The sequence below is a fragment of the Nymphalis io genome, chromosome 10 (genome assembly GCF_905147045.1).
Source record: "Nymphalis io chromosome 10, ilAglIoxx1.1, whole genome shotgun sequence".
NCBI lineage: Eukaryota > Metazoa > Arthropoda > Insecta > Lepidoptera > Nymphalidae > Nymphalis > Nymphalis io.
Window position 1 is genome coordinate 9,969,818 of NC_065897.1, and position 12,605 is coordinate 9,982,422.

Below are 12,605 nucleotides of genomic sequence, written 5' to 3' on the forward strand. Positions count from 1 at the left end.
TATTTTCCTACCCAAATTTGAAATGTATTTTTTTTTTGTAATTATGTCAAAGTTGTGTTTTGTGTTATAAACATAATTTATTATTAATAGGACCTTTCCTATATACATTAATAATCAATGAAACCAAGATAAATATAGACATAATTATTTATTTACATAACCAATCATCAAAATCAAAATATAGTATGTTACTATATTTTATCACTTAAAATATAGTAACATACTATTGTTACTATATTTTATCACTTTCTAAAAAATGCTTCGTTGGTTCGGTTAAAAGAATTCTTCGGATCTTTGACATGCTATTATAACAGATATCCATTCGTCACACCGAACAGGATCTAGAGGAAAGCTAAAAACCATTATAAAATCTCTCATCGACAATTTAAACATATGTAGTCAAAAAATATCAAGAAACAAAACTGACTAAGTAAAAATATATTTTTTATATATATATTAATAACTCTTTAATTCTTGCTTTAGAATCGATGCCAAGCCTTTAGATGGTCTAATAAAAACAAGAACTTAGCTTTGGTCGGTTTTGTTCATACACGTCTAATTTCACAACCTATTATAATCATTCAAAAACAAATTTGAATGATTCAAAACTGTTCATTAATCACGCAATAATCGGCGTAAAAATATTAAATAAAAATTGATTCAATTTATGAACCTTCTTCTGCTTAGTCAGTTAAAATTTAAATCAATAATATTTTACTTCTATATTTATAGACACATTAAAGAAGTTAATTAAACAAAGGAAATGCATAATCATATTTTTCATATAAAAAAAAGAAAAGAAATTAACAACAGCGTCTCCACCAAATGAAATAGAAGCAACCCATGTAACCCGAACAATTCAAGTCGGTACGCGATAGTATGAATAACACGTTTATCAAAAGTCTTTACAATTGTCATGTTTTATATCTCGTGGTGTTTGTTTATTACGATTTAGTTTTCAAAATTTATTTTGCGAAGATTGCCTGACGATATACCAGCTTTTACAATACAGTAGTAACAATTATATAATGGTAATATTAATACTTAAAAAAAGTAAAATATGAATACATAATTGCTGCATTTTTAAACGAGCACTGAGACATGTTTACTGTCGGCGCGTCCGAATGGTACTACATTAAAAAAGCACCCAAATATTCAAATGGTGAGGACGTTTTTTGAAGCTGATTGTGTATCTAGTTTTTATCAGTGATCGAAGAGTGTATTTTTAAACTTTATAGTGACTTTATAAAAACATTCACGAGATTATTAAATCACCTTGTAACGTGTCAAAAATAATAATATTTTGAAATAATGTCAATTATAATATTTATTTAATTAAAAGTAAGACAACAATCACAATTATAAGTTTCCGGTTTTCTCACCTAGTCTGAAGCTATACTAGCAAATTTCCTAAGCTTTAACTATTAATTGCACATTTTTGAAAAATTGAGCTTATAAATAATCATCAGTGTTTTACCAATAACAAATTGCAATTATTGTATTTTACATTGGACCACAAGAAGTTAAATTCGCTATAGAATATAAAATTGTACTTACCTTTCTCAAGAACTTTTTAATAAAATTAGAATTGGCGAATAGGGATGGTGGATGACCTGCGCAATCAGTATGACCCCGCGCGTCGCCCTGCTATTATGCTCTCGCGCAATCATATTAGTTCGTTCAAATACGGCACTTACTAGAAACCTTCGGCTACGCCTAAAATGTGTCACTTTGGCTAAAGCTGGCAGTAGCCGAAGCTACTTATTGATACAAAATAAGTCATTCCGATTGACATTATGTAGGTAGGCAGGTAGGTCGTCAAAGCACTTTTGAGACGTTTTTTGTAGTAGTTTTTGTACTACCTGTCAGCAGATAAATATATATACAAATACTTTTGTAAATAGATATTTATATAGATAATTACACCCAATGTCTATGTTATACTGTGCGAACATCGAATTTAAAGAATCAATTCAAATAACTGAGGCTTAAGCAAATTCGATGAATATTTAAGTACTTCAAAATCATCAAAAAGCATCTATATGACTAGGATTTTTAAAATGTGTGTACACTTTGCCGACGCAAGTAACATAGAAACAAGTCAGCCATCATAGGAGATATATTAAAAGATCATAGTATAGCTTATAACCAGATCGCAAAGGATATAGGATTATAAACGGAGGTTATATTTGAAAAGAACTTTTTCTTTATCATTTGTTGTTTGATTTTATTCTGTAACCCTACAAATTTTTCAATATTTTAATATTTAGATAGAAAAAAATATTTGTCATCCGTTTATAAGACGAGCTTGCACAAAGCCCTACCCGTAAAGTATTCGGCTTATATGAGAAAAAAAATAGAAAAAATACTGATAAACTAAACCATATGAACTCAGAGCAGAATCAATTTTTTTTTCAAATATTTTCTTTTAAATACCAACCTAACAGTTTAAAATAATTTATTAGAACATGTTTTTATATACTATCAATGTTATCAATTAATACTTCCGGTCCTACATATACGGCTAGTTCGGGTACATCTTGATGATTATTTATAAGTATAGATTAAAACTTCTGTTTAACAATTTAATTAGTAATTTCATAATCAAATAAATAGTTGATTCATATTTGTTTATACTTGGAACATTTTATTATATATTATTCTATTTATTAATGGCGCCTTCTGCTTGTCAGCTTCCGGCGCAATTAATAAATAGTGCTTATTGTTTATTTATATTTTCTCAAATTATGTCGATGCTATAATAATTTTGTTTTATTATGTATAATGCAAGGATTAAGCTACTAGAATCTTATTTTACTGATCTGGCTAGGTTATCTGCTGCTTATCAACTTCCGGTGTAATATATTAATCTTTAATATTTAATGTTACATAATCCTGTATTATTAAATAATATTTGTCCGTAAATAATCATTAGAATAATTAAGATACACAATGTTTAATTAATCTTTTAAGTTTGTAAATTTAGTATTAAATTAGGTCAAGATGTTTTTGTATAAATACCGCCAGTTTAAATATATCGGGCATTGGTATTGTAACCGTTGTAACGAGCATTACAAGTGTTTTCTTATATAACGTATCGTCATTTTCGCCGCCACCCTGGTAATCCACCTTCTATACATAATAAAAACTGTAGCTGTATAGTTTAATAATAATGTAAAAATGGAAGGTATTTTTTATGAATATGTGTATCTCTTATTTATTGGAAATTGTTTCATTTCTCGATGCGATGATCTAGAAGTACCCTGAAACATAAATCAATATTATCATATAAATATTAGATAGGTACCTTATATGTCGATGTAAAATCAAACTCTGTTCTAAGTACTTAATTATGTTGATTATTACTAAATTAATTAACAAGTTTACTTTGCTAAGTACTATTATGATTAAAATGTATGATTTGACTAAGTAATCTTAAAAAGAAGGTGTAATGATTTAGTACTTTTTTAAGAGCCAAGTCATTACTTCTCATTTGTTAAAAAGTTAATCTTTAAATTAAAAAGTCAATTGTAAAATTATTATCTGGATTTATAAGAAACAACACATAATTGTTTAGTTGTTTAGATTACATTTAAGTAAATAAGTTACATTATTTTAGATATCATAAAACGGCACTGTTAGTTGTTTTAAAAAATGTATTGCTTATTAATTTTACGTTCTAAATTAATCAACTGATTGCTAAAATTAAACTTACAATTATAAGTAACAATGATTATTTGTTTATGAATTTCTATTACATCAAAATAAATAGGTTTCATTTTTACTCTCAACCGGCTAACTTTCTTTGCAGTTTTAAAATATTCTTATATTATTTTTTGAAGTTTGACATTCTAAAATTCTAAGCAGTGCTTAAATATTTTTTTATAATTCTTTTATAATATAATTTAATCGTTAACTTTAATTTCATTATTTAAAGGTGAGTGTATTAACTGAGTGACGAACATCTTAAGAGGATAGGCGTCGCTGAGCGCCACAGGCGATGGTTGCTCGAGTGGTGCACGCGAATTCGATGATAACTTTCTGGCCAAATATCGTCGAGGCAACGTGTGGAATATTTACTGTGTGAGTACAATGTTAAGTCTTTATTAAAATTAAGGAAAGTGTTTTGTAGATTAAAATTTGTTACCTACATTGTCCGTGTTCATTTTTCATTTTTTGCTATGGATGCAATTTGCTGACCTCACCATTCTTGTGAGGTCAGCTTTTAATTCTTTATATATAAAAATAACAAAATGGCAAATGTGTGTAAAAGGGCGAGTAGCACTAATGTTTTACGCGTCATACTAACTTATAATGAAACTATAATTTTATAACGTTCAAATATTCGTATCTCGTCGTAATATCATATATTCGTCACCATAACTTCTATTTGGCTTTCTACGGTGCGTGATTCTGGTAATAGTTCACGCGCGGCCGACGACCACGGACAGCGACGCACCACACCAAGTGCCTGTCAGTCTTTCAGATTCGACAAATTTACCCAGTATAAAATGATATATTATATCTCGTAATGGCAATGTCTACGATCAGCGAAATCCGCTTTCCATCATGTGACCTTTTAGCAAGCTTGCTATTCCTATTTAATAAGGAAATCTGAATATAAACTATAAAACTTGTAAAATTTAATCTAGATTTATTTATAAACTTTTTTAATGTTAATATTTTAATAAGTGTTATGTACATTAAAGTATTATATATCATCAAATCGTGAACGCGTGGAACAGTGACAAGTATATCATTTACACTTTATAATGTTTTACGAACTATTAACTAACAGTTTTAGTTGCCAGTACAAACGAATAATGCCAGTAGAATACAAACAAAAAAACAATCAGACCTGCATGATGACAATTCATGAATGTTATTCGCAAAATGTTCTTTGCCCTCTTATACTAAAACTTTAATAAAATATTCGTGACACACGTTTTAAATCAGATAAGAATTTATAACGACGGTTAAAATATGGAAAGGCGTCATTTGTCCTTCGGTACAGATGCTTGATTTCTGTTCATATCACAAATGAAATCTTAACCTACGTTCATGTGCTTAATTTGTGTCTATAATTCATCTTGTACTCGGCGGTGAAAAAGATCATGAAGAGCAAACCTGCATGTGCCTAATTTTACAGACCCTCGTTGGAGTAGCGTGGTGAAATAGGTACTAAACCTTCTCCTCAATTTGAGAAAAGGCATTAGCCCAGAAGCGGGACACAGGCTGTTACTTCACTCTATATGAATATAATTATGAGGTTTCATCCAGTGAAATAAATTATAAATAACAACGAAGAGTCGAGACTCAATACGAAAAACTCTACTCTTCCTTGTATCCTTAAATATATTCTGAGCAAACAGACGTCACGTCATATATTATTATTTTAACAAAACTATTGCTATTTATGTTATTTTGACCGTGTAAAAATTGAAAGGTAAAAAAATTTATATCACTTTCATTTATAGTTATTACAACTTTTGTTATGTATTTGTGTAATTTATTTGACAATCAACTTTTACAGTATATAAAATATATTAGTAGGCAATGAAATTCTTTATAGAATATTGATTATATTTCAAGTCGCACAAATGCACTTTTGAATGATTGACATATTGAAAAATCAATGACAAATATAAAAATATGCTTTATGCAAGTACATTTCGGATAATTGTGAATCGAAAATTCAATTATTTAAAGAAATTTAACTAACGAGAATAAAAATCATGGTTTCAAAGGGTTTGATTTATATACCTATTCCACCGAACAGAACCGGCAAAAACGAAGTAGTGGCTTCCTTCAACATTATTTTATGAATATAGATAAAATAAATTTATTAAGCAATTTCAATTTCATGAAAAACTTTTGTGACAAAAGGAGCGGGCACAGTATACGTGTAGCTGAGTCAAAACACACAACACAGCACTGGTTTTCATCTTATCCCTTTTCCTCGGACATTACGCAAAAGAAACAAACAATTTTCAATGCAAAATAATAATAGATAAAAAATGATTACTTTTAGATTAAAACAAGTAAAATTTTCTTTAATATTTAATAATAAAATAAAAAACGAAAGAGAAACTCATAATCATAAAAAATAAAGAACAACACAAAAACAAAAATGACAAGTTATTCTTTGTGTGGTTATGTGTGTGTGGTCTATAGCTGTTATACATCAAAATGGTGCCGATCGAGAGGTTTATTTTTTATATATTTTTTTAATAATCTAATTTGTAGATTAATTTATACGTAGAGTTGAAGGAGGGTCATTTATTACAGGTTTATGCAGCTGAGTAATAAAAGCTATCCTTGTAACCAGCCGTTTCATCTATTGGAATTATCAAGCAATTTATATCCTTTCTACGTAGACAAGAGCAGTATGCGTCTCAAACAAACCTCAATTTATCAAACAGAAGTTAACTTTTTGTAAGTAGCAATAATTATAAAGTAACAGCCTGCGAATGTCCCACTGCCGGGCTAAGGTCTCCTCTCCATTTCTTATAAGAAGAAGATTTTTGGAGCTTATTCTAACACGCTGCTTCAATGCGGGTTGGTGGAATACACATGTGTTAGAATTTCAGTGAAATTAGACACATGCAGGTTTCACGTGTTTCCGTTTTTTAAAGTTACAAGAAAAACTTTTTCAACAACTGTGGGCCATAGACAGTATCACAATAATTAAATCGATGAAAAACTGTCACACTTCTTCAGAACGATAGTTTCTTATAACATAAGTTACCTTTATCAGATAAAATGCATTATTCTTTTATTATTTACATATTATATAACCCTAAATATTTGCACACCTAACTTATCTCTCCAGGTCATAACTGTCAATAGTTCAAGTTTGCAACTTATTCATTTTTCTTTCGTTGCTTCTTTATCTATTACTCATCATTTATAGCAGTTCTTGTATTTTGGAGCCAAGCGACGTTGTATTTATTTTGAGTAATGCAAAATTTTTAAGATTCACTAAAAAAAAATTATTTAAAGTTAATTTGTTAATCATTGATATCTTAATAATTAATTCCGATATAAATTATTAATCATAATATAGGCAAGCAAGTGATATTGAATCTTACCACTAACTGTTGTTGCGCCGCGACCGCCGTCATTATCTAAAAATAAACTCATTTCTATATAGACAATTATTTTGAAAAGCTCTACGATCAATACAACAACTACACTGCCCACTACTATACCTATATATGGACAAAATATTCGACATACCGTAACAGCCTGTGAATGTCCCACTGCTGGGCTAAAGGCCTCCTCTCCTCTTTTTGAGGAGAAGGTTTGGAGCTTATTCCACCACGCTGCTCCAATGCGGATTGGTAGAATTCACATGTGGCAGAATTTCAGTGAAATTAGACACATGCAGGTTTCCTCACGATGTTTTCCTTCACCGTAAAGCACAAGATGAATTATAATCACAAATTAAGCACATGAAAATTCAGTGGTGCTTGCCCGGGTTTGAACCCACGATCATCGGTTAAGATTCACGCGTTCTTACCACTGGGCCTTCAGATTCGACATAAATAAGTTTTAATTCCCTAAATAACGTTGATCAAAGTAATTTGTACTTTACTCTGTAATCTTGTTTTTATAATAATAATAATTGCTAAAGATAAATTTATCTTGTTGTTGATTTTTAACTTGAAGGATTGATCACGTGCCTCATCTGAATTAAATTGACTATGGGATGGAGCTGTTCGCAGAAGTGTGAATGCACTAATGTATGAGGAGGCAGTTTTCGGCCACGTCTGCCTTTCTTGAGGGAGATTGCCCTGAACTGTGTAGGATATATTATATTTCACTATTCACTCTATTTCGTAACTCTCAAAATCCGGTTGGAGTCCAAATATGATACGACTTCGTTAACTAAGGAGAATTTTATGACAAAAATACCTTATAGCTTTTAAAACTGAACCCTAACCTTACAAACTACAGCATCATAAGTTAGCCACTTGACCAATGAGGCAACCTTAAGTGTACAATCAAATCTAAATACAGAAAATCTGACAAACAGGTTTATTTATTGAGTTAATAAGATTTTAATGCATATACATTCTTGTATCAACAAAATATAATAAAACTTACCATAGCAATTCCCGGTGTAGACGAGAAATGCCACTAGAAAAAAAATTACAAATAATTTGGACATTTTCGTTTGTTCAATAATCCAACTTGTTAATTTTTCATTAGTTCATTACGATTTTATACTAAGATATCCATAAAATAAAATATTCGTGACACACGTTTCGAGTTTGATAATAATGTATTTCTAATCATCTAGTCATGGTTTTTGTTTGTTCATATATTACCTTAACTATATTTATTCACTTAAAATTCACTTGGTGATACTAAACAATTTTTTTAACCGCCAAACATCAATAATTATTATTGTTTTATTCTGATTTGAAAGGTGTGAAAGCCAAACATTTTAGTTCCCAAGCATGGTGAAGCGTGAGCGATGGTGACCACTTAACATCAGGTAGCGCATTTGACAGTCAATCTACTTATTATATAAAGAAAATACTTAAAATGTAGTTTTTGCTATCTTAAAAAGCCTACCCTAAATCAATTATATTGCAAATGATACAGGTGTTGCTACCTGTATTATAAAAATAAATATATAGTATGTGTTTTTAAAAGTATCTCATAAAATATTTAAAAATAAAAATGTTAATAAAATCACGTGTCACGATACCTTTACGATAATTATGGTATAAAAAGATGAATTAAGAATAAACTAAAAAAAGGTTTAGTTGCGAAATATTATATGCGTTTTTTTTGTAAAAATGAAATTATTTTTAGCCATAGGCATTTTCTTTGCATATATTGTCTATAATGGATTATGCAATGGTCTGAATATAGACATCACCTTCATATCCTTTCCTTAACATAAAATTTCAAAAAACATAATTTTTTTATTTTTATTCCATTAACTTCATATTTAATATAAATAAAAATTATATTTATATAATTTTAAAGTTACAATAATAAATATAATAAAAGTTATAAGTATATGTATTATAAAATGCAAAAAGAACGGTAATGACCGTTCAAAGTAAAATGTTCTAAATTTTCAGAAACTAGACTCACAGTTCTTGTGAGTTTATATTTAAAGTCAACAACATTAATTCAAAATATTTTTATATTATATTAAATTCTCCATTACATACAAATTCGTTAAATATATACTTTTCATTTATCTATTTCTAATTTCGTTCATTTTATGTAATCGTATATTTTAATATCAAGATTTCATCTACAGCATTTTAAAATGTCTATACAAATACATTTTTAAGAAGATAGGTTTTCCAATAACAAAAATAATCAGCTTTATTTGAATTAATCTGTTCGAAGATAGCTTGAACAGTTTCCTTCGACAAAGTGGACGATCTAAGATTAACCCACAGCCCTCGGTTACCCGGGCGGCCATATTTGTGTGCAAACACAGCTGTAGTTTATAGAGACTTCACCTGTGTTTTTTATAATAGTTCACTTTCTTTCATTTGATGGTAAGGCAATCTGACATGACCGTAAAAAAATCAGGCGCAGGACTAACGGCTTTACCTATTTTACGAGGCACACACTGTGTAGCAGTTTTTGCATACATGCCTCTGGACACCGTTGAAAGTAGCCGACGTACACGGAATCGGTGAGGATGACATTACATTGCCTCTAATATTTATGTATAAATTATTATCACAAGCAACAATCATAACATCGTCAACGAGCAACATCGTGGTCAACAATTATTAACTTCACATATACTTTTACACTTTATAAGCAATAGTTAAAAATATATGTCTCGGGGCTGATTTAAAATTTTCAAAATATTTTTTCCGAACCAGTTATCAAACAAAGCAATTAAAAAAGGGGGAGTATTTTTTCCAAAAATGATTTATTATTATTATTTATTAAATTAATATCTAATTTAAAAAAAAATAGTATTTGACAATTTTACATAAATTGAATTTATAAAAAGTGATTCTTTTTATAAATTTAAGTCTGATGTTAGAAAAAGTATCTCGTCAAAATTTACTTCAATCTTAATCATTTATATTCAAGTTTAAATTTTAATATATTTATAATATCTTATATGAGGGTTTTAACGAACCGCGACCACGCCTTTTGTTAATAAGCGAAACATTACGACTGTATTTTAAAACAGTTTAAAGCAACTAATAGTATAATTAAGCTTCAATTTTGTAATAGTTTCGGTATTTGTGACCAAACAATCTATTATATTTAATATTATATTTTTTACAAAATATTTGCCGGATTAAAGTTTTTTTTAAATTATATATGTAAATATAGTTGACGATATGACTGAATTACTATCATTCAAGTCAAATCTATTGCTATTTATGTTATTTTATCGTGCACAAAATTGTAAGGTAAAAAAATATATATCACTTTTATTTTTTGTTATTACAACTTTTGTTATCTATTTGTGTAACATTTTTGGCTATCAACTTTTATAGTACATAAAATATATAAGTAGTCAATGAAATTCATTATAGAATATTAATTTATATTTCAAATCGTACAAATGCACCTTTAAATGATTGCCATATTAAAAAATCAATGACAATTCTAAAAATACAAATAATCTTTATGCAAGTACATTTCGGGCAACAATTCAATTAGTTAAAGGAATTTATCTAACGAGATTAAAAGTCATGGTTTTAAAGCGTTTGATTTGTATACTTATTCCACCGAACAGAAGATATATATAAAAAAATTTTTAAACAATTTAAATTTTATGAAAAACTTTTTTGTGACAAAAGCAGCCGGCACAGTATACGTGCAGCTGAGTCAAAACACACAATACAGCACTGGTTTTTATCTGATCCCTTTACGTCAGACATTACGCAAAAGAAACAAACAATTTTCAATGCAAAATAATAATAGATAAAAAATGATTACTTTTAGATTAAAACACGTAAAATTTTCTTTAATATTTAATAATAAAATAAAAAACGAAAGAGAAACTCATAATCATAAAAAATAAAGAACAGCACAAAAACAAAAATGACAAGTTATTCTTTGTGTAGTTATGTGTGTGTGGTCTATAGCTGTTATACATCAAAATGGTGCCGATCGAGAGGTTTATTTTTTATATATTTTTTTAATAATCAAGAAATTTAAAAAAAGAAGAAGATTTTTGGAGCTTATCCTAACACGCTGCTTCAATGCGGGTTGGTGGAATACGCATGTGGTAGAATTTCAGTGAAATTAGACACATGCAGGTTTCACGTGTTTCCGTTTTTTAAAGTTACAAGAAAAACCTTTTCAACAACTGTGGGCCATAGACAGTATCATCATCAGCCGAAAGACGTCCACTGCTGGACAAAGGCCTCCCCCAAGGATTTCCACGTTGGCCGATCTTGCGCTGCCCGCATCCAACGGCTTCCCGCGACTCGTTCTAAGTCGTCGGTCCACCTTGTAGGGGGCCTGCCCACGCTGCGTCTTCCGGTTCGTGGTCGCCACTCGAGAACCTTTCTGCCCCAGCGGCCGTCGGTTCTGCGAGCAATGTGCCCCGCCCACTGCCACTTCAATTTAGCAATTCTTCGGGCTATGTCGGTTACTTTGGTTCGCCTGCGGATTTCATCATTTCTGATTCGATCTCGCAGAGAAACTCCGAGCATAGCCCTCTTCATTGCCCTTTGAGTGACCTTGAGCCTTCTTATGAGGCCCATTGTGAGCGACCACGTCTCTGATCCATACGTCATCACTGGCAACACACACTGGTCGAAGACTTTCGACTTGAGACACTGCGGTATTTGGGATGAGAAGATATCGTGTAGCTTCCCGAACGCTGCCCAGCCGAGTTGAATTCGACGATTTACCTCTTTCTCGAAGTTGGACCTACCTAGTTGGATGGTCTGACCTAGGTAGACATAGTTGTCTACAACTTCGAGTGCAGAATTTCCAACCTTGACTTGAGTGGGTGCAACATGGATGTTCGACATGATTTTCGTCTTGTCCATGTTCATTTTTAGACCCACTTGTTGGGAAACCCTGCTGAGGTCATCGAGCATAGTGCCGAGGTCTTCCAAGGTCTCAGCCATAATTACAATGTCATCGGCAAATCGAAGATGAGTGATGTACTCGCCGTTAATATTGATGCCAAGTCCGTTCCAGTCCAGAAGCTTGAAAACATCTTCCAATGCAGCGGTAAACAGTTTCGGAGATATCACGTCTCCCTGTCTTACACCTCTCTGCAGTTGGATAGGTTTTGAGTTCTGATCCTGGAGTCGGATCGACATGGTGGCGTTCTCGTACAAGCACTTTAACACCCTGATATACCGATAATCAATTTGGCACCTTTGAAGAGAATTCAGCACAGCCCAGGTTTCGATCGAATCAAAGGCTTTCTCATAGTCCACAAACGCTAAGCAAAGTGGCTGGTTATACTCCTCAGTCTTCTGTATAACTTGCCGCAGCGTATGTATGTGGTCTATGGTGCTAAAGCCTTTCCGGAATCCGGCTTGTTCGGGTGGCTGGAAGTCGTCAAGCCTTTGCTCGAGACGATTCGTAATGACTCTCGAAAACAACTTGTAAACATGACTCAGCAGTGAGAT